The sequence below is a fragment of the Solanum stenotomum genome, chromosome 11 (genome assembly GCF_019186545.1).
Source record: "Solanum stenotomum isolate F172 chromosome 11, ASM1918654v1, whole genome shotgun sequence".
Lineage (NCBI taxonomy): Eukaryota > Viridiplantae > Streptophyta > Magnoliopsida > Solanales > Solanaceae > Solanum > Solanum stenotomum.
Genome location: NC_064292.1, coordinates 25,556,024 through 25,580,686, shown reverse-complemented (window position 1 = coordinate 25,580,686; position 24,663 = coordinate 25,556,024). Strand labels below are relative to the sequence as shown.

The 24,663-nt window shown below is 37.4% G+C and overlaps 1 long non-coding RNA gene and 1 pseudogene across 1 annotated transcript; both read left to right on the top strand.

Moving 5' to 3' along the window:
• The window catches only part of LOC125845791 (uncharacterized), a 109,072-nt pseudogene that overhangs the window by 8,636 nt on the left and 75,773 nt on the right, over nt 1–24,663 (top strand).
• LOC125845296 (uncharacterized) lies at nt 938–2,279 on the top strand. The gene is made up of 3 exons (XR_007444255.1): nt 938–960; nt 2,023–2,091; nt 2,173–2,279. It is a non-coding gene; the product is annotated as an uncharacterized LOC125845296 (long non-coding RNA).

Genomic DNA, 24,663 nt, shown 5'->3' with positions numbered 1-24,663 from the left:
GATGGTGGGGTAATTGAATCTGATGGTGGTTTAACCATATTTTGTGAGCCTGGAAAAAGTTTAAAGGGTAGTTCGCCAGACAAACTTGATTCACATAATTTGGAGGAGGCACATTTTTATATTTTGAAGAACTGTGATGAAATTCAACCATTTCTCGAGTAAGTATTGATTAAATCTAATAATTTACTTCTATCTTGTCCATATTTCAACATAAAATAACATGTAGAACTTCAATTCATTGTAAAGAATTTTCACAAATTCATAGTGAGGCCTCTCAACAAAGTTCAAATGTGGAGTGGAATAGACAATTCATTAGTTGGTTACAAAAGAAGGTGAGTAGAAATTAATCAATTTTCTTAAATCAAGTATGTAAATATTGTTTTCTAAAAGGGTATTTGATGTTGTTAGGTTGCAGAGTTGTACAAACATGATGATAGTAAGAGAATGGCAGATTTGCTATCGTTATCACGTGGTCCTCTGCCATATGTGACAAGATTCAAAGGCCATATTGTTAATGGATATAGGTTTCATGTGCAAGAGTATGATAAATATTTGAAAACTTAGAATTGTGGGGTTGTTGTAGTAGGTGAGACCGGTGAAAAGCAAAAACATACTATGGTGAGTTAACCGAGGTTCTTGAATTACAATTTGTTGGGGAGAGAAGAGTGATTTTATTCCGATGTACATGGTTCGATGTGTATGATCAGAAGAGGGGAGTTAAAATGGATGAATATGGATTTGTAAGTGTTAATCATCGGCGATGTTTGAAAATAAATGAGCCATTTGTATTAGCCAGCCAAGCATCTCAAGTATTTTATGTTATCGATCATTCGAATAAAGGTTGGCATATAGTGCAAAATGTTCAACCTCGTGATTCTTTTGATATATTGGAAAAAAAGGATGATGACTTAGAAGAGTTAGATAACTCTACACAAATGAAAAGAAAAAGAACTCATTAAGGTTTGCAGCTTTATCACGCTTGCTTTTACTTTATTAATTTCTTATGGTAATGTTTCTTTGTAGTACTTTCTGTGAAAATTTGTTTAATGATCTTGATCTTTAATGTTACCTTGATTTTACTAAAGTAGTAATGGTTCATGTGAGGAACCTGTGTTACATGTACATGTGTCTTTTTCTGAATGCGTTTTCAGTTCACATTTCATCTTATGAAAACTTCCTTATCTATTTGATCTTTTGATTATTATTATTATTATTATTATTATTATTATTATTATTATTATTATTATTATTATTATTATTATTAGTATTATTATTATTATTATTATTATTAGTATTATTATTATTATTGTTATTGTTATTATTATTATTATTATTAATAATAATAATAATATTATTTTGTATTAGGTTGACATGAATCCCTCAAAAACTCTGAAGTATGAAATGGGACAAGCTTCGAAAATTCCCAAGCATGGACTCATTCAACCTGGTGCCTTAGCAAAGAGACTAGGTCAAAGTTTGAAAGTTATGAGCACTACAAGAGTTAATGCTGAACAAAGGACTTCGATTTCCAAAAATAGAAGTTACAATGCCACAACTTCTAAGTTGAATAAGCTAGCAGACAATAGTTTCCATGTGCATCCTTGTTTTGATGAAAAGGAAGACAATGATCCCTTCCGTCAAGGAGCTGAAATGAATCAATACACTTTGACCAGTGGTGCAAGGGCTCGAGGAAAAAGCTTAGGGATTAATGTTGAAAAACCGACTTTGATTGACAAAAATAGAAGTACTACAACAACTTCTAGTCGAAATAAGCCAGCAAAGACTAGTATCCCTGTGCCTCCTAATTTTTATCCAATGGAAGACGATGACACCCTCTTTCAAGAAGCAGAAGTTACTCGAGATGCTCAAAGAAGTGACAATTTGAAAAAGAGTTAGTCGAGTTAACATATTTGATCAAGAAATTTTACTTAGCTTTCTCTACTTAATCTCTTTTGTATTCTTTCTGTTATTAAAAATGGGCATGAACTTCTTATTTTGGTTGACTTTCATCAAAATTTACAGGTGCATTTGAATTTGATAAGTCAAAAAAAGTGATTGGAGTGCCTCGATCTACTCAAAAAAGTGATACTAGTATTTTATTTTATTTGTGCAACTTTTTTTTGTTAGTTGAATTGAATTGTTAGTTTTTATAACTTGCACTTAAATTTGCAGGTCCGTTTGAATCTAGAAAAGCAAAAAAAAGTGTTTGAAGTGGCTCAAGGTGCTAAGGAAACTGAAACTAGTATGTATTTTCTTTTATGTAATATTTTCTTGTTATTACTTGTAAAGCAGTCAAAAAATTATCTTGCCTTACTTTCATCTGCAATAGATATGTTAGCATATGATAGCATCTTTCCATAGTCAATCTTGATCCTTTAAGTGAATTTTCGAGTTAATTGATGGCTCCAATTTGTGTCATTTCTTAGAGGAAAGTGGTAGGCCCAAATATCTTACAGGAAAAGTACCCATTGTGAAACTCATAATATTTAAATTAAAAGGAGTTCCATAAGTAGTATTCCTGCAATAAACATATTGTAAGCTTAACTTTTTTAAACATTGGATGAAATCTGAAGTCTGGTAAGCCCCTCATAATCTTTAAGACCGTAGTTAAGGACTCCATAACCAATATAAATAGCAGGGGAGACATGGGGTCCCCTTATCGTATTCCTCGCTTTTCCTTGAATAACCATTTTCTACCCCATTCACCATAACAGAATACATGGTAGGTGTTACATATCATAATAAACTTCACAAAGCCATATGGAAACCCATAACCAAGTAAAGCTTCCTAGAAAATTTCCAACTCAACATGTCATATGCTTTTCGGAGATCAATCTTCATCAAACATCTGAGACTGGTTTTCCTATTGTAATGCATGCATAAGTCATGATATATTAAGACATTGTGGACCATAGATCTCCCTTGAACAAAAGTTGATTGATTCTCTGCTACCAAGTAACTTACAACATATTTTAGTTTCTGACAAATCAGTTTCGAGATGACTTTATAGTTCATAATACAACACGATATAGGTCTGCACTGAGTAGAATTTTCAGGAACAAGGACATTCGAGATAAGGGCAATATTAATAGCATTTATCCGTCTTAGTAACTGACCATTCCGGAAGAAATCCAACAGTTCTTTCGCAACATCTTTCCCATGATATCCCAAGCTTCTCTATAGAAATCACTACCATAGCCATCAAGACTAGGATTACTTTTCATATCAATACTACACAACTTTCCTAAGATCCTTTGCATTAAGAAGTTTCAATATTTCCAGTTGTTGTTCAATAGCTTGCTTCAATTGTCTCTATTTAGTAGCTGGGTAAATATACCTTGTGTTTGCATCTCCAAGCCTGATCTAGTTTGCCTGACTTCTCTGTAGTAGGAACATCTCTGCTAAGTTAGAAGCTCATTTGAATTATACCAGTTTTTTGTTGCGACTATTTTCAGCATTATTATCCTGAGTGTTATTCAATTTATTCTTCTTTTCATTGACTACTACTTCCTTGTGATTCTATGTTGTGCCTTTTTTCCTTTGAGATTGTGTCACTATTGTCATGGGCTATTTCACCCACACCACTGCTTTCATTTGCTTTATTTAATTTCCTTTGTCCTTCTTGTTAGTAATGGGAATGAACTTCTTATTTCAATTGACTTGCATCAAAATTTACAGGTCTGTTTGAATTTGACAAGGCTAAAAAAGTGATTGAAGTGTCTCGACAAGATCAAAGAAGTGATACTACTATTTTATTTTATTTGTGTAACTTTTTTTAGTAAGATGAATTGATTTCTTGGGCATTTTGACTTATAGTTAGATTTACACATTTGTTTGAATCTAGAAAAGAAAAAAAAAGAGGTTGAAGTGTTACAAGATGATGAGGGAATTGAAACTAGTATGTATTTTCTTCTACGTAATTTCTAATAGTTTCTGCATTGTTACATGTAAAGTAGCTAAAACATTATCTTGCCTCACTTCCATAGGCCCTGAGAATCTAAGAGTAACAAGACTTCACTGTGAAAGGACCAAATTGTTTCCCCTTCCATATCAAGCTATCCTCATTGTTAATAAGTTCTTTAAATGAAGTTAGGAGACCAACAATTTCTATAGAACTCTCCTTATCCCAGTCATTTAGATTCAAGTATGTGCTACAGTGGGATTGAACTTCTTGTTTGGTTTTCCTTACTATAGATTTTGCATGTCCATGTGAAACAGAAAGGGCAAAGAATGTGAGGGGAACAAATATTTGTAAGAATGTTTTGCGACTGAGACTTGGAGAAAAATTAGAAGTCACTTTCTATCAAAATCGAGTCGTTAGGCAGAATCACACCTCATTTACGAGACACTTGGGTTTCCTAGTTCGTGATCGTAATATGTGTCCACTCCGGGTACACTCATGGATGGACATCGAAGAGCATAAGCTTGAGCACATGTGGGCAGCTGTTACTGTAAGGATTACAACATATCTATCTCTTCTTTTTACTAATAACTGTCAAGAATCATTTTTCAAAATGTATTGGATGTTTCAGTTTGAAACATGAGACTCTTGATTTCACATTCCTTCTCCTTTAATAACAAAGTATAGTTACTCAGTTTCAATGTATAGATAAAAATTCTCACATTTCGCCTTTTCTCGTTAGCCTATTTGATAGTTAAATTTCTTGCCACTACCTGCTAATAAGAGGCTTTTGAAGAGTTAACTTTATTCTTCCACTGTAATTCCTTTGGATGTTAATATTATTAATTTAATGTGGCCATAGTTAATATGATTCTACAGTTGGTAAACACTATCAATTATTGTTTTTCAATTTTATGTTATAATTTCGATGTGTAACCTTCATCTTAGCAAAATTTGGACATTTCTCAGTCATAGCAGTGTATTGATATGTATTTCATTAAGTACTGAGCTGACACTAAATGTTACTTGAGGACCTAAATGTTTGATAGAGGATACACCTATTCATCGAAAGCCTCTACGAAGTATATACATTTCTTGGCCTTCTTGGCGGTTTTCATTATTGACAATCTTTCTTTGGTAATGAATTGTATATGTTGTACTTCTGTCTTTAATGAATCTTTCATTTTTGTTATGTAATATGGGTAAATCAGAATTCCATAACTGCCCTGCCACAAGCTACTTCTTGATCTTGGTCTAGTGTCATTGGTTGATCCATTATAGACTTTCCTTGACTTTGCCTGAGCTACTAATACCCAGCCACCTGTAACTTTTTTCCACAACTCTTTTTTCCATTGACATGACATAAATTGATTAGTGGGGTCTTTTAAATAAGGTTGATCAACACAAATCTTATTTTTTCTCACTGTATCTCCATAAATCTTTGTTTTCTAGTTAAATACACATTGGATATACACTTGTAGATCATATTACAACATGAAGTAGGTCTATATTTACTAACATTTGCCAATGTTGAGACATTAGGGGTAGTTAAAATTATGGTAGCATTTGCTTGTTTCAACAGCATCCCTATTCTGAAAATGTCATGTACAACATGAAAAGTATCTCCATCTACTACAATACATGAAGCATCTTAAAGAATAAACAACCAAAACCATCAGACTGTTGAGCCATTGTTCAATCTTGTCACTTACAAAGTCCTCAATTTTTTCACTCTTTCACCCATTAGCCATTTCCTTTTTAATTATGCTACTATTGTGGCTTACTTTCTTTTCAAGCAGAAGAAAGATTATGTTACTATTGAATCACCTAACATAGACTAGAAATAACTAACAAAAACTTCATCTATTATCTCTCTTGATCATTATGTATTTGTCTTTGCCCAACCTTGAATTTGTGTTATAGCTTTGTTTGATTATACATGAAAAAATAAATGTGTACAGTCATTACCTGGTCAAATCCATGTGGCTTTACTTCTCTATAATAGAATTGAACAAGCTAAGCTTAGTGATCTCCTAAAATTTATGCTAAGTTCAATTTCTTCTCCCAGCAAGATAAGATTGCTAGGATTCTATTATAGTAGTTTATGTTCCTTCACGTCATGCTTCACTCCACTCGCTTGTGTCACTATTTTACTCTCAACGCTATTTCAAACACTATACAATAGTGATGTGAGTAAGCTAGAGGTTTTAAACAGACAACTTGTGGTTGTTATTTATTTGAAATTTTGATTTATGTTCCTAAAATTTTTGGTTACTTCCTTATTAGGTGATCTATACTTTGATGCCTTGTTTTCCCTTATTCAAGAGATTTTGATGGTATTTTTTCTATTTTAGGAGAAGTTTGACAGTGATGACATGAATGATCAAAGAGATAATGTTTTGCAACATATGAGAAAGCTTTGGAATAACTGGAGAGGATCATTGCACAAGAATGTGAAATCTAAATCATTGCACGAGGTTCTTAAAGATGTGCCGATGGTAGTAGACAAGAGTGATTGGAATGGTTGGTCACGGAACATTTTTTATCCAAGAAATTTAAGGTAAGACTTCATTTAGTTATAAGCAAATATCATTTTATTTCTAGTCACATATGATTAGTTTTTTGGAATAATTTATACCACGTTCAAATTGAGTTTTGATTTTGGTAAAAATTTTTGATGTCTTCTATCCACAAGATCTACAAAGAAACTTGCAATGGTGTTTTTTTGTGCTTCTGTTCTCTTTTACCCTCTTCCCACTGAGCTTAAAAGTACACATTAAATATAGAATCATTAAACAAGATTGTGATAAATTCAGTGTTGCGTTGTTAATGTAGGAAGCAAGTACAAGAAACTCAGTCAATAGGTCTAAGTTGTGTATGCCTCATTGTACGGGTAGTAGGCCTATTAGAGAGATTGTTTACGAAATGGTAAATAAATTGTGCAACCCTATGAAGAAACCTCTCCTATTTCTATAAAAGATCTTATGACTTATTTTTTAATCATGAAGGGAGGCAAAGTGGTAATCCACCAAACATGGCAACTATTTTCTTTGAGACACGTAAGAAGGGAAATGAGCTTGTCGAACCTGAAACAGTTGACAAATATGTATGTTTATATCAATTTTAATTTCATTTAACATCCTTACCCTTACTTAGTGCGTTGCGTTATTTTAAATATTCTAATTTTTAATAGGCTGAAATTTACGAGCTTGTACAATTTGAACCATCTCTTACTAATATTGAGGTAATGGAAAGGTGCTTTGGACCTCAATGCAAAAGTCACATAGTTGGATTTGGTGGTGGAATAAAAACTAAGGAGTTAAAAGGCAGTACCACCTCAAAGGCTGCATTGTGGAAAGAGCTTAAAACAACTCGAAAAGAAAAGGAATCACTACAAAAATGCATGGATATTCTAAAGAGTAAATATGAACACCTTGAAAATATAGTGATCCGTCAGTCTTCATCAGTTCCATCAATTACATCAGGTTAGTAAACATTCTATTAGTTATTATTACATGATGTGTATTTATGTGTGAATGAAGTGATGTTGCTCCTCGTTTGTTATTGCAGTTGTGCTATGAGTTATCTGTTTTCCTTTAGTGCATTGTGTTATCTTAAATATTCAGTATATTCTGGAATTCTCACTCTAGCATTTCTATATATAACTAAAATCAATGTCACTTTAGTTATAATATCCACAAAGCTAAAAGATTGATTTTATGTTCATTTCTGTATATACCAATGAGATTATTGTAACATCTTCAAATGTAAAAGTAGGTATCAATATGGTTATTGTTTTGTATATAGTTGTTGGTAGAAAATCAAGATCTCTCCTCTGATTAGGTCCTTTTATGACCTTGTCCTCTATAATATCGTTGTCAATATAATTTGCCCTTTATTATTGTAGTATTAGTAGTTAATCTCAAACATCACACACTTCCACATTACCCTTTCTATGTTGCCCTGCAACTTTAAATATATTTGATCATGTCTGTGTCATTCTCCACTGTGGTAATTAGTTGTGTAAGTTTTTCTAACTTCCTGCTAGTCATCGAGCTGCAAGCTTGTTTCATCTGATCCACTTGCATTCTCCATTTCAACAACTTATCTATGTTTTCTTTCCTTCAACTTTCAGTACTAGTACTAGGACTAGGATTTCTAGTCTTCTTTATTTGATGTTAGTATATTTATATTCTCTTTGTTGAAGCACTTTAATGTGTGTTGTGTTCATGTCTGTCCACTCTAATCTCTCTCTTTCCTTCCATTACACTGGAAAGAGGCCCAGGTGTTGTGAAAGAGGTGGGGTATGAGGAAGCATACACTTGAATAAATATTTAAATGAGGAAGCACCAATCACCCTCTGTATGAGATGTTAATGTGAAAGTAATACAACTCTTGCTCGTTGCCAGTGGAGATCCTCAATGTAGAAGGCTGGGTAGATTAATTATGTAGAATACATGAACTAGAACTTTAAATCTGTTTCTAGTTATATACATCAGAAAATAGATCAGGACTATTCAAGAGAATTAATCCATAAGTTCAACTTTTTTCCGTTACTAATTAATTTACTTCAAATTGCTATTTTGACAGATGAAGATTGTGAAGATTAAAGAACAAGATCATGTGAAAGATAATGTGGAGCGTACAGAAAAAAATATTATATTTTTATTGTTGGTGCAAAGACGTTTTCTGTAGTTATTCTATAATGTCATTTTCTTAATTTCTAGGATTTTATAGATGTCGAACACATGTTTCATTATGTTGAACGTGTATGCTTTTTTTTAGATATTGTGTCAAACATATAAGTTTTTAGTAAGTAAATCAATGTGTTCTTTATTATTAACAATATAATTTTATATCAAATTTTCAATTGGATGTGAAAAAATTTTATATGAACTGATAATATTAGTTCTTTTTAGAAATGATGGAAAAAATAAAAACTATAAATTAAATGTAATAATTTAAATCAAAATTTGTGACAGGAAATTTGATTGTTAAAAAGTATTGTAATCAACGACAGGAATTCTGGCCGCTAAAATTAGTTATAACCCCTCTAATTTGTTGTTTTACTTGAAGGTTCTAACGACCAAATGACCATCAACGAAGGGGAATTTGGTTGTTGTAAGCACATGTAACGACCGGACATGCAATTCGGTCATTAACCTTTAACGACAGAGCTTTTAACGACCGGTGACGACCAATTTTTGACCGGTCATTATAGACCTTTAACGACTGGATTTGGACTTATAGCGACGGTATTTCCTTTTGCTAAAGGTCATTTTTCTTGTAGTGTCCAGAGGAAAGGGGCTAGCCAACCAAATAAAAGTCAATCCTGCTGAGGAGGTCTACTCGGTTGTCTGTCAGGACCTGCATGCATTAATGCAGCTCCCCCAGGCAATGGAGATCAACACGAAATAATGTACATAGTATGAAAGGCAATAGGCTATGAGGAGGTATCCTGATATACTAAAATAATCTGATAAATAAATCAAGGATAAGATAAGTGTGATGACCTACTCCTAAATCTAAACTTATCAAAAATAATAAAACAACAACCTAACCAAGCCCCCATAAGCTCGGCAGGTACAAACAGCACACAAGACCACATACTCAAGTCCTCATAAGCACGGAAGGTGCCAATCAACCTATATACCCCTATCGATAGTCCCCTACGCCCGTAGGGAGTCACATAGCCCTCTTAGCCATTAATATTGCCCTGTAGGCAGCACATAGCTCTCTTAGGCATCAATATAGCTTATAGACAACTCATAGCCCTCTTAGGCAACAAAATGGCCATGTAGGAAGCACATAGCCTTTTTATGCGTCAATATAGCCATGTAGGCAACTCATAGCCCTTCTAGGCATCAGTATAGCCCCGTAGACAACTCATAGCCCTTTTAGGCATCCATAGAGCCCTGTAGGCAGAACATAGCCCTTCTAGGCATAGATCACATTCCTGCAGCTAACCACAATAGCCCCAAGGGCAACAATAACAATCTAATCGCTAAAAGTGAGCTATTTAGTTATAAGAAACCTATACAAATAGCCTTTAAGTCGTGTCCAACATAGGGACGCTACTAACTGAATAAGAATCCAAACAAGGGAGGATTATATCTACTCGAGCAGCCAATAATCAACAATAATGGCTACAAGTGTAACAAGGATAACAACCCAATTACATTGCTCCTAAGCTTTAAGGAAACATGTCGTAAGTAGGGAATAACTTAACATGCCTTTCCAATGAACGCTCGAAAAACCGTAGTTCCTTCACGAAAGTTGTTCCTTATGTCCTAACCTTCACAATCACTATATATACACAGTTGAAACAACCTTAGTTAACCAAGTGTAAACCTTGAAGAAACACCAATAACTTCATCATGCAAGAACTCCATAGGAACCATCTCTTAAGCATTGTTTCTGGTTTGGAAGTGAAAAGAAATGTTTTCATGGCTTAAAACGTTGAGTAAGCTGACATACCACATTTTTTACCTGATCTGGATTCTACCCCGGTAGTCCGTAGTAAAACCCTTATAACTTTTTACTCTGATGTCGGTTGGATACGGGGTTTTGTGTGTTGCAAATTAGACTCGCAGGCATTCGATTTAATGGGTGATAGGTCTTATAACTCTTTATATATTTGGAGAAAACATCCAAGACATTTGACCCAAATTTTAGAGAAATCTTTCAAAAGGAACTTACGATAACTTTCGCCAACTTTTATTTTGCCACTTACCTAACTTCAAAACTTGAGATACAACCCTTGAACACTTAAAATATGACATACCACATCATTTTTAATTTATTAATCACCCTCCTTGTCTTTCCACGAAGATACGAGTTAATTTAGACGTTTTGAAAAGTTGAGGTGTTACATCCTTCCCCCCTTAGAAACATTCGTCCTCGAATGAAAAAAAAAATCTGAGTCACACAGTTAAGTCCTTAGTTGTTTCCAACATTTAGGCAGAGTATCCTTTGGCATTGTCACTATCCAGGAACCTAAAATGCAAAAAGTCTAACCTAGGCATCTCACATGATGATATAAATTGCTAAGCACTGTAGCTCCGCAATCAGTGCGAGCAAATACACAAGGACAACAAAAATAATAATAAGCAACAATATAAAAAAATCATATAGGTATCTTACCTCACTGCACCAATATAAACTAATATACCATCACCCTAGGGTATGAAACAAGTGAGGAAATTTGGACCTCATGCCATCCTCAGCTTCCCAGGTCACCTCTTCTCTATTCTTGTTTCTCCACAATACTTTAACCGAAGCCACCTCCTTGGTTCTCAATTTACGAACCTGTCGATCTAATATGGCAACTGGAGTTTCCTCATAGGACAAATCCTTTGTGATCTGAACATCCTTAACTGGGACAACCCGAGAAGGGTCTCCTACGCACTTCCTTAGCATAGATACATGGAAAACTTGATGAACAGATTCTATCCCCGAAGGCAATTCTAACTCATAAGTTATTCTTCCTACCCTCCGAAGGATCCGGTATGGCCCAATGAATCTTGGACTAAGCTTGCCTTTTTTTCCAAATCTCATAACCCCCTTCATAGGCGAGACTTTTAAGAATACCCAGTCATCGATGCAAAACTCTAAGTCGCTTCGTCAAACATCTGAGTATGACTTCTGTCGGCTTTGAGATGTTAGCAACCTCTCCCATATGAGCTTGACCTGCTCTACTCTTTGTTGTACTAAGTTAGGTCCAATCAACCCTGACTCACCTACATCGAACCATCGAATAAGGGATCTACAGTTTTGCCCATACAAAGCCTCATAAGGTGCCATCCTGATACTGGAATGATAACTATTATTGTATGTGAACTCAATAAGAGGCAAGTGTTCATCCCAACTTCCCTTGAAGTTTAGCACGCACGCCCGTAACATATCCTCGAGAGTCAAAATTGTGCGCTCAGCCTGACCATCAGTCTGAGGGTGAAAGGTTGTACTAAGATTAACTTGTGTCCCCAGTCCTTTCTAGAAGGACTTTCAGAAGTTGGCAATGAATTGTGCTCCTCTATCAGAGATAATAGATGCTGGGACACCGTGTAGCCTAACAATCTCTCTAATATTGAGCCATGCATAGTCTTCGGCCGTAAAAGTAGCCCTGACTGGTAAGAAGTGGGCTGATTTTGTTAGTCTATCAATAATTACCTAAATATAGTCAAACTTGCAAGCGATCGAGGTAACCCTATAATAAAATTCATATTAATTGCTTCCCACTTCCACAAAGGAATGCCTATCTCCTGAACTAGCCCAGCGGGCTTTTGTTACTCAACCTTCACCTGTTGGTAGTTAGGACACTGTGCCACAAACTTAGGAACGTCCTTCTTCATCCCGTGCCACCAATAGATCTCCTTAATATCATGGTACATCTTCGTCGAACCAGGGTGAATAGAATTACGGGAAAGATGTGCCTCTTCCATAATCCGATGTGGAAGCCCTGCAACATTTGAAACACACAATCGACTACTATATCTAAGGACTCCATCTCTTTCTATATCAGATGCTAAAGTCTGTTGATTCTGAGCCTTGGCTCTGAGCTGCTCTAAGCTAGGATCCTCTTGTTGCCGTGATTTTACTTCTACAACTAGAGATGATACGGTTGTGTCCTGAATTGTTACCCCACTATCTTCTACCTCGAACAATTTGACTCCCAATCTAGCTAATTGATGAAGATCTCGCGCTAGCTCACGCTTCTAAACACCTAAATATGATAAACTACCCATAGATCTTCGACTAAGGGCATGAGCTACCATATTCACCTTTCCTGAATGATATAAAATGTCCACATCGTTGTCTTTCAGTAACTCAAGCCATCGACGTTGTCGCAGATTTAACTCCTTCTGTCTAAAGATATATTGAAGCCTTTTATGATCTGTGAAGATGTCAACATGAACGCCATACAAATAGTGTCTCCAGATCTTTAACGCATGCACAACTGTTGCCAACTCTAAATCGCGGGTCAGATAGTTTTTCTCATGCTTTCTCAACTACCTTGAAGCATATGTGATAACCTTACCATGTTGCATTAGAACACATCCCAACCCAACACCAGAATCATCACAATACACCGCATAGCCTTCTGAACCATCTGACAATGCAAGAACTGGTGTTGATGTCAACCTGTCATTTAGCTCCTGGAAACTATGCTCGCAAGCCTCAGTCCACTGGAACTTAGCTGCTTTTTGAGTCAGCTTCGTTAATGGGGCTGAAATTGAAGAAAACCCCTCTACAAACCTTCTGTAGTACCCAGCTAACCCTAAGAAACTACGAACCTCAATCGGAGTCATGGGTCTGGGCCAAGTCTTTACGGTCTCAATCTTTTGTGTATCAATCGCAATGCTTGCATCTGATACAATATCGCCTAAGAAAGCTACAGAGTCCAACCATAACTCACACTTAGAAAACTTTGTATAAAGTTCTCGGTCTCGAAGAGCCTGAAGGATTGCTCGCAGATGATTTGCATGCTCAACTTTTGAACGTGAATACACCAAAATATCATCAGTAAATACAATCACAAACATGTCTAGATACGGCCTGAATATACTATTCATCAGGTCCATGAAGCTTGCTGGGGCATTCGTTAATCCAAAAGACATTATCAAGAACTCAAAGTGTCCATATTTGGTTCTAAAAGATGTCTTTGGAACGTCTTTCTCCCGAACTCGTATCTGGCGATACCTTGATCTTAAATCAATCTTTGAGAAACACTTAGCACCTTATAACTGATCAAACAAGTCATCTATCCTCGAAAGGGGATACTTATTCTTTATAGTTGTCTTATTCAGCTGTCGGTAATCGATACACATTCTTAGTGAGCCATCTTTCTTCCTTACGAACAACACTGGCCCACCCCATCGTGAAGCACTAGGCCTAATAAAGCCTTTATCCAGCAAGTCTTTTAGCTGATCCTTCAACTCCTTTAGCTCACATGAGCCATTCTATAAGGAGGGATAAATATGGGTTGTGTACTTGGTAGCATATCTATAGCAAAATTAATTTCCCGTTCTGGAGGGATACTTGGGAGCTCATATGGAAATACATCTAGAAACTCATTAACTACCAGAATAAACTGAGAGTTGGTGGTTTCACATCTATATCAAGAATGTGAACAAGATGATAAATACAACCCTTAGTAATTATCCTCCTCGCCTTAAGATAGGAAATAGACCTACATTTCAGCGTCGCTGTATCGCCTTTCCATTCCCGAACTGCCTCTCCTGGAAAGTAGAATCTAACAATCTTTTTCCCACACTCAACATTAGCATAACAAGATGCTAACCAGTCCATACCCATAATGACGTCAAAATCGACCGTCTCTAACTCTACGAGATCTACTGAGGTTTAACGGTCAATAATTTGTACCGTGCAACCTCGATAGACTCTCCTGGCAATAATAGACTCACCAACTACTGTAGATACAATAAAGGGTCGATCGAATGACTTTGCTACTATACATAACTTCCCCGCAATAAATGGAGTAACATAAGATAGAGTAGATCCAGGATCTATCAAAGCATAAACACAATAGAAGCAAATAATCAATGTACCTCTCACAACATCTGGTGATGACTCTGAGTCCTGTCCGCCGGTTAATGAATATGTACGGTTCTGTCCACTACCAAAAATAGATGCTCCCTTTCTGCCTCCGCCTCTACCTCTACATGTTGAAGTCTGGGTTCCACGCCATATAGACTATGGTGATGAGGAAGAACCTACTGCTGACCTGGTTGACTGACCTATACCACCCTTACCTATGGTAGGCAGTTTCTCCACCCATGCCCTTCCTGTCCACAAGAATAACAACTTGTGGAACCCTGTCTGCACCTCCCGAAATGCATCCTACCGCAAGTAGCGCAATGCAGCAGGGCTGTCCTAGCCTAGCCTAAACCCCTCTGTTGTTGCAAGCCTCATGCTCGTGAACCCTTACCTTGGCCTGACTGTTCCTGACGATCAAATCTGCTATCCTAGAACTATTGTGGTGGAGGTCTAAGTGGCCTAATAGAATATCGGGGTCTGGGACCACCCTAAAAATCTCCCTGTGAACCAGTGGGCCTAGCCCTCTTCTGTCTCTTTCTCTTGACCCTCTCACTCATATACTGTAGATGTTGGTAATCCTCTATGCCTTGTGCAAAGGCCTGAATTCGCGAGATATCCATATTATCATTTAGTGCAGCGGTAGAACAAGCATCGATATAGTCTGAGTCGAGCCCTCCCACAAATCTACGCACCCTTTCATACATCGTATCAATAAATGTTGTTACATATCTAGCCAATGAATCAAATCCCATCCCGTATTCTCGGACATTCATGCTGCCCTGTCGGAGGTTCAGAAGTTGGTCCACTTGACCATCCTAATCTCTCGAGGTAAATAGTGATCTATGAAAGCTTCTGTAAAGTTATCCCAAGTGGGTAGGGATGCATCTTTTCCTCTAGATCTCTCCCAATTCTCGTACCACAATACTGCAACATCGCGCAATCAAAATGCTACTAACTCAACTGACTCAGGCGCTGAGGCATGCATGACTCTTAAGATCCTATGAACCTGATCAATAAAGTGTTGAGGGTCTTCTCTGCGATCTGTCCCTGTAAACTGTTGAGGATTCAAGGCAAGAAATTCACAAACTCTCGAACTTTCGGGCCCTTCAGAAGGTCTGGCAACAACTGGCGCAACTGGTTGGCACTATACAGCTACTAACTGTGCTAACATATATACTGCACTCTTGAAATCCTGATCAAATGGAATATGAGGAACTAGAGGTGGTACTGTTGGTAGAGCCGGAAGTCCTGTAGCCCTCGGAGGCTCATGAAGCGGTGGAGAAGCTATAGTGGGATGAGAAGATGTCTCCCCCTGGGTCCCACAATAGGCTATCTCCACATGTGGTACCTTGTCGGTACCCTCGCATGCAGTTGTATCTAACCCCTGGCTAGTTGTGGTCTGTCTAGTGTCAGTCATCTCTATCTGCATACAACTATCAATTATAAGCCGGAATCCTCAACCCTTAAAACACCGCTCTATAGCACGAGGCGACCAAAAGAAGGATAGTCATTCTAACATGCCCGATAGCGTCTTGCTTATCAGATGTGGTGCACAACACATTTATAAACAAGACTCTACTAGACATCGCTTGCAGACTCCTTAGGATACGACGTTGCTCCGATACCAAGTTTGTCACACCCGAAACTCGAGGAGCGCAACTGGATCCTAATGCCAAAACTCAGGCCCGAGTCGATCCTGTTGAACCATTTGCTACTAGCACATGGTAGCCACACGCAATCAAGAAAACAAACAAGTATATTTCGACTTGAAACTAGGCCCTCGGCTAGCAAGGCCCCTGTCAACTGATCTATAAAAGAAACAGCTAATCACAGGAGATCATATAAATAAATAGCCAACTAGCACAGAAGTCCTGATTGGGTCGTCGAGGCCACCATGATATCTATACCCAAACTAAAAATAGGTATATATCAATACAATACATCAAACAACTCACAAGCTTCAGCAAACCAACAACATAGGCTAGTATGGCCATAACGTAGATATACACCCCACACACTAGTCTGCAAGCCTCTAAGAGTAGTAAAGATTAGCGGGGCAGGGCCCCATCCTATCCATAAAGATATATACAACAAAAGGTAACAAACCTCCCAACTCTGGCAGCTCCGGAGGAAAAGGGCTAGCCAACCGGATTAAAGTCAATCTTGATGCTGAGAAGATCTACTCGGTCATTTGTCAGGACCTACATGCATGAATGCAGTGCCCCCAGGCAATGGGGTGTCAGTACGAAATAATGTACAGTGTATGAAAGGCAATAGACTATGAGGAGGTATCCTGATTTACTGGAATAATCTGATAAATAAATCAAGGATAAGATAAGTGTACTGACCTGCTCCTAAATCTAAACTTATCAAAATAATAAAACAATAACCTAACCAAGCCCCCATAAGATCGATAGGTATAAACAGCACACAAGACCACCTACTTAGGCCCTCATAAGCCCGGAAGGTGCCAATCAGCCTATATACTCCTATCGGTAGTCCCCTAGCCTCGTAGGCAGTCACATAGCCCTCTTAGGCATTAATATTGCCCCGTAGGCAGGACATAGCTCTCTTAGGCATCAACATAGCTTATAGACAACTCATAGACCTTTTAGACAGTAACATGGCCTTGTAGGAAGCACATAGCCTTCTTAGGCGTCAATATAGCCATGTAGTTAACTCATAGCCCTTCTAGGGATCAATATAGCCCCGTAGGCAACTCATAACCCTTTTAGGCATCCATACAGCCCTGTAGGCAGAACATAGCCCTTCTAGGCATAGATCACATTCCTACAGCTAACCACAATAGCCCCAAGGGAAACAATAACAATCCAATTGCTAAAAGCGAGTAATTTAGTTATAACCAACCTATACAAATAGCCTCTAAGTCGTGTCCAACATAGGGACACTACTAACTGAATAAGAATCCCGACAAGGGAGGATTATATCAACTCAAGCAGCCAACAATTAACAATAATGGCTACAAGTGTAACAAGGATAACAACCCAATTACATTGCTCGTAAGCTTTAAGGAAACATGTCGTAAGTAGGGAATAGCCTTAACGTACCTTTACAATGAACGCTTGAAAGACCATAGTTCCTTCACGAAAGTTATTCCTTATGTCCTAAGCTTCACAATCACTATATATACACAGCTGAAATGCACCTTAGTTAACCAAGTGTAAACCTTGAAGAAACACCAATAACTTCATCATGCAAGAACTCCCTCCATAGGAACCATCTCTTAAGCTTTCTTTCTAGTTTGGAAGTGAAAAGAAATGTTTTCATGGCTTAAAATGTTGAGTAAGCCGATATACCACATTTTTTACCCAACCCGGATTCTTGCCCGACAGTCCGTAGTAAAACCCTCATAACTTTTTACTCCGATGTCGGTTGGATACGGGGTTTTGTGCGTTGCAAACTAGACTCGTAGACCTTCGATTTAATGGGTGAAAGTCCTTCTAAATCTTTATATATTGGGAGAAATCATCCAAGACATTTGACCGAAATTTTAGAGAAATCTCTAAAAAGGAAATTACGATAACTTTCGCCAACTTTTATTTTGCCACTTACCTAACTTCAAAACTTGAGATACAACCCTTGAACACTTAAAATATGACATACCACATCATTCTTAATTTATTACTCACCCTCTTTGTCTTTCTACGGAGATACGAGTTAATTTAGACGTTTTGAAAAGTCGGGGTGTTACACAAGCCCTGGCTGATCACCTCACAGAAAACCCGATGGACCAGGATTACAAGCCACTCACGACCTACTTCCCTGATGAAGAAGTTTTGTTTGTAGGAGAGGACATATCAGAGTCATATGATGGATGGAGAATGTTCTTTGATGGAGCATCCAACTTTATTGGAGTTGGAATAGGAGCAGTTTTAATTTCAGAAACAGGTCAGTATTACCCGATCTCAGCCAAGATCAGGTTTTATTGTACCAACAACATGGCAGAATATGAAGCTTGTATTCTCAGACTCAGAATGGCCATATACATGAATATCAAAGAACTATTGATGATAGGAGACTCCGACTTGTTGGTTCATCAAGTGCTAGGAGAATGGACCACAAAGAATGTCAAGATCCTTCCTTATTTGCAATACATAAAAGAGTTGAGTAGGAGATTCACAAGGATTGAGTTCAAGCATGTCCCTCGAGCTCAAAATGAGTTTGCCAATACTTTGGTAACATTGTCCTCGATGATTCAACATCCAGACAAGAATTACATCGACCCTATTGATATAGAGATACATGATCAACATGCATACTGTTTTCATTTAGATGAGGATCAGGATGGAAAACCCTGGTACTATGACATCAGAAGATTGATAGAAGCACAGGAATATCCTGAAAATTCTACAAGCAAGCAGAAACGGACTTTGAAGAGGATGGCCAATCATTTCTTCCTTAACGGAGAAATCCTATATAGAAGAACTTCGGATTTAGGATTGCTGAGGTGTGTCGACGCTGCAGAAGCGACAAGGCTTTTGGAAGAAATACATGCAGGAACATGTGGACCTCACATGAATGGGTTCACTTTGGCAAAGAAGATTCTAAGAGCCGGATATTTTTGGATGACCATGGAGAGAGATAGCATCCGGTATGTGCAAAAGTGTCATCAGTGTCAAGTGCATGGAGATTTTATATGGGTTCCATCGAATGAGCTCAATGTGATGGGTTCCCCTTGGCCATTTGCCGCTTGGGGCATGGATGTTATTGGACCCATAGAGCCTCTCGCATCAAATGGACATCGTTTCATCCTGGTGGTTATCGATTATTGCACAAAATGGGTCGAAGCTTCGACATACAAGGTAGTGACTAGGAGGTGGTGGCAGACTTTGTTCGCAATAACATAGTTTGTCAGTTTGGAATTCCATAATCAATCATAACTGATAATCCGGCCAACCTCAACATCGATCTTATGAAGGAAACTTGTGAAAGGTTCAAGATTGCTCATCGAAATTCCACGGTTTACCTCCCACGGATGAATGGGGCAGTTAAGACTGCATATAAGACTATCAAGAAGATTTTAAGGAAAATAGTGAGCAGTCATAGACAATGGCATGAGAAGCTACCATATGCTTTGCTCGGTTATGGCACCACAATCAGAACGTCAACTGGGGAACCTGCTTATATGTTAGTTTATGGTTCGAAGGCAGTAATACCAGCCGAGGCGGAAATACCATCTTTAAGGATTATCCAAGAGGTTGGTCTGGACGATGAAGAATGGATACGTAACAGGCATGAACTATTGATGTTCATCGATGAAAAGAGGATGGGCGCGGTTTGTCATGGACAACTCTAAAAGAACAGAATGACCAAAGCATTCAACAAGAAAGTCAAACCTCGACAGTTCACACTAGGGAAACTAGTATTGAAAAAGATCTTTCATCACCAAGGAGAAGCCAAAGGGAAATTTGCACCAAATTGGCAAGGACCCTACATGGTTCGTAGAGTACTCTCTGGAGGAACGGTAATCTCAGCAGAAATGGACGGCAGAGTGAGCACAAAGCCAATCAATTCAGACGCCATCAAGAAATACTACATCTGAAGACCTCAAGATTAGCGATTATTTCTGGTACTTTTGCATTTTTCGATGTAACAGAACTACGTCTAGACCTGACTTCCCACGGCGGGGTATATAGGCAACCCACATCAGATCCGATCTCCCTTAGAAAACCCAAAATCATCATTTCCATGTATTTAGAACTACGCTCGACCTGAATTCCCTCAGTGGGATACGTAGGAAATCCTTGTCGGATTCGGGCCCTTGCATTTCATATTTTTCACTTTCCGTTTGAATCTGAACTACGTCCTGACCTGATTATGCTTAGATACGTAGGAAGCCTAAGTAAGGCCCCATCATTGCATTACATATTCTTACTTTTCCATTGCATATTCTTTTTTTCATCCCTAATGTAATCTGAACTACATCCTGACCTGATTCCACTTGGATACGTAGGCAACCTGAGTCTGGCCCGGTCATTCCATTTCATATTTTTCACTTTCGTATTGTATTTGAACTACATTACGACATGATTCCATTTGGATACGTAGGCAACTTGAATCAAGCTCGGTCACTGCATTACATACTTCTATTTCTCGCACTTGTATTTGAACTACGTTATAATCTGATTCCTATTTTGGGGATACGTAGGCAGCCTGAGTCAGGCTAGATCAATTCTCTGCATAATTTCCATTTTTTTCTTACCCTTAAGAAGCACTTCCTCATAGTTAGCGTAACCTCAAAATCTGAAGAATCTCAATCGTCGCAATGTTTGCAAATGAGCTAGGGAAGCTTCACCATGAGGCTAAAAGCGAGAAGACTATGTTGGATATAGTCAACAAACTGGAAAGCTCTATGGACTTTGGAATGTCATAATCTAAAAATATTGGAGAATTACTATATATATATACCTAATATATACGTAGTATACTTATTTTCTAGAAAAAACAAGCTAATTTTTTTCAAAAATATTTTTTCTAATCTTCCACCTACTTAGTCTCTAGGTTAAGAAACTACATACGGGCTAAGAAGAAGTCGAAGGATTCCAGTGACGAGGCTTCAGTCTGCGAGTCGAAACAAATCAACACCCCCTCCCAAACTAAAATTTTCTTTAAGTGCAGGAACACATGAATCAAGGAAAATAACATCAAGTCTCAGGGCATGACCAGAAACGCCACTCGACTTCTCACAATTATGAGCAAAAATACTTTTTCCCTACTTTATTTCCCGAATGTACTTCAACTTGCATCTTATATCTAAGAACATTTCATTTTTGCAAGTACGCTCAAGATCCAGACCAAATACTAAAGAGAGGGGCCCCTCGTCGAAAAATAGAATAGTTAGCTTTCTATCAAAATAACTCCACCAATTGGAGACTGTACATAGAAAACATCGTCAAACTCCGCCAACGGTAGGCTGTACATAGCAAATGTCACTCAAACTCCTCCAATCAGAGGTTGTACATAGCAAACATCGTCAAACTCCACCAACCGGAGGCTGTACACAGAAAACATCAATCTAATTCCGCCAATCGGAGCCTGTATATAAGCAAAAGAAGCAACACTCCGCTAATCGGAGACTAACATCGTAGTGACGTCACCGAAGCTCCACCGACCGGGGGCATGCAAGCATAGTGACACTGTCATACTCCAACAATCAAGTGTTACATTACAAGTTTTACACAGTCAGACACATGCTTTTACATTACAACAGCCTTGCCAGTCGAGGGCCTCTACATTAGAAGCTCTACACAGTCAGATGCAGCTTTTTACATTACAACAGCCCCGCTAGTCGAGGGCCTCTACATTACAAGTTACTTTACCTATATCACATTCACAATACAGAAATGAGACATCAACAATCGTTTGAACATCTACACTCTACTCTTTACATTACTATTTCAATTTATAAATTCTTTTTAACCGCAACAGGTACTTTTCACCTTTTTACATGTTTTGCAGGACAACGCATTACAACGAGGAACTCCCTCTAAGCAGCAAACTGGGGCAAGTTAGTGCAATGTCAAGCATCACTAGCTACGTCAAGGATTCACTTTCAAAACTAAAATCGACTCGATTTTCAGAAGTTCAGATTTAAATCTTACTTATAGATCTTTCATGTCTCAGTTTATTATAACTCAACACTGGGGTATCATTTTGAAAATTCATCCCTCTACCATAGGTCTTCAGTAGAAATTGCTACAGAGCATTTCTCATTCATGTTTTATTAGAACTATATCTCGTCCTTCTATTCGTGCTAATCTCTTCATACCTCACCACCAAAAGATTTAAGTATTACCATAATTCGATACTGGGGAAAAATTTTAATAAAAATTTGTTGTGTTCCTACACTCTCGAACTACATGTGGCCTGATTTCTCATGAAACATGAGATATGTAGGCAGCTCAGAAGCTAGAGTTTGGCAATAACTTCATAAACATTCTTGCCAAGTTATTGCTCAAAGTGTATTTTGGTGGGTCGCCTAAAATTGGATTGTGTCAATATTTCTTTGTCCACGTCTTCTTTACTCTCTTCCATGGACAAAGAAAGGGGCAAGCTGTTGACATCCAATTTTGGCTCTTCACATTTAACTAATAATAATCTAATAATAATAATCATACTATATATGTTATGAAATTTTTGCAGGAACACAAAAAGATTTTTAATTATTTATTTTATTTGAAACATTTATTTCATAAATGTTATGTATTATAAAAAAAAAATTAAATATATTATATAAATATTACTACTTACTTCTCATTTTTTGAATTTTCAAGTCAAATAAATATTTTTTCTTAGGGTTAACTCGGTTTTTCTAATTAAATACAATTTCTATTATTGCGATAAATATTTGTCGGCATTTTTTTAGGGAAGCTTAATTAATTAATGAGTTACTAATTTATATTAATTATATTTTTAGAATGACTAAGTTTATAAAATAAGCTAGTCTTGCAAAATAATTGTTTTTAATTTAATAAATTAGGGCTATTTAATAAAGAAGAGGTTACAACTTAAATGGACCTAATTTGAGTAAAAAAATTGGCAATCCAAGTCTTTTTAATTCAGTCAATCCGTGTGTGCCACGTAGGAAGCACATGGATTGTGCTTTTCAACTTAAATCTTAACCATCCGATTTAATCCAATGGCTTTAGTTAATTCATATTTTATTAATTTATATATATATTATTAATCTTTTTTAACCGTTGATTTTTATTAACCATTCGATCAAACGATCAGACGGCCTAGATCAAGCCAAAGACTTTTCAACATAGACTCATACGCTACCCTTACTCTATTTTCCAGACATCACGTTCTTCTCCCCTACCACCGCCCTATACTCTTTTTCCCAGAAGCGCGTCTCGTAGCCTTGAAAAATCAATGCGTCTCTTCACCTTTCCAGACGCCAAGAACTCGTTTGCTCCATTCTCTCCCATCGTTGCCCATCACGCCGCCCACCTTCTCTCTCAGACTACTCGCTAGCTAGCTTTCTCCATAGATGCCAGAATGTCCTCTCCCATCACCACCCCACGTGATCCCCATCTCCTTGTCAAAAGAACAGCTCTGGGCCACCGAAAAACGCCATATTAATCCAGGACGATTCGAGATGATTTTTCATCCCCTTCATCATTAGTCCTTCCGCTTTGGCTTTCCAAGAATTCAAAATTTGAATTCTTGAGGCCAATAGAGGTTACGATTTGGCTATAAAAGGAGCCATTTGATTCCTTCTGAAAACAGAGAAGAAATGATCCAAAAAAAATAGTGAGAAAAACAAGTGAGAAAATTGAAGAATCGACTGAAAAATCCATCAAAAACGAAAAGATGCAATAACAAACAGAGAAAGAGAGTGTCCGCAAGAAACAAAAGGTTAGCACAAAGCTTTAGAGTTTAAAATCGCTTGTCTCCTTATCCTTCCCTTTTCAGTTTCAACCTCAAGTTCGAGAAAGTTTTAAGTCGAATTCTTGACGTCGAAGCTCTTCTTTGCTACTCTACACAAGGTCAGTAATCACCCTCGTCTTACATTTTGTTTTCATTTTCTGGATATAAGAATGTAGTTTATGTCGTTATCTCAATTTTGCCCATCTGAATTCGTTCTGGTATAAAAAATGTTAGTAAAGATTAGTGTCAATGAGGGGACTGTTAATTTACCAATCTGATTATGTGTGTGTTTTTGTTTCTCTAAATGTAAATATTGTCTTGCTCTTTAGATTTTTTTTTCTCTTCCATCATTTTGTATTCATCTGGATATTTTCATAGTTCTCCACAGTCTTACTGTTTGAATGTATGGTGATCCTCTGCCGACCGAGTGTCTGTTGTTGTTATGAGTAAATATTGAATAATTGTATTGGGTTTGTTGGTTGTAGCATCTTGGTAACGACATATTTGGTTGTTTAATATTTGTTTACAGAGGTATACCTTACTTCTGTTGCCTAATTGTCAGCTTCTCGATAGTTTGGATTCAATTGTCATGTTCTTTGCACGTTAGGTCTACCTATTTGAGTTCCATAATCTAATTCTTCCAAAAATTCTAGCCTAGTTGGGTTTTGTTCTTCATTATCCATGTTTGAGTTTCACATTAGGCAAAAGACTAGAAGTCGTTTGGGTTCACTTGGCTTGCTACTGTCGGCATCATTTTAAATAGGCGTAGGAGTTGCAGAAACTAACTAATATGATAGTTGTATGTGGAATTA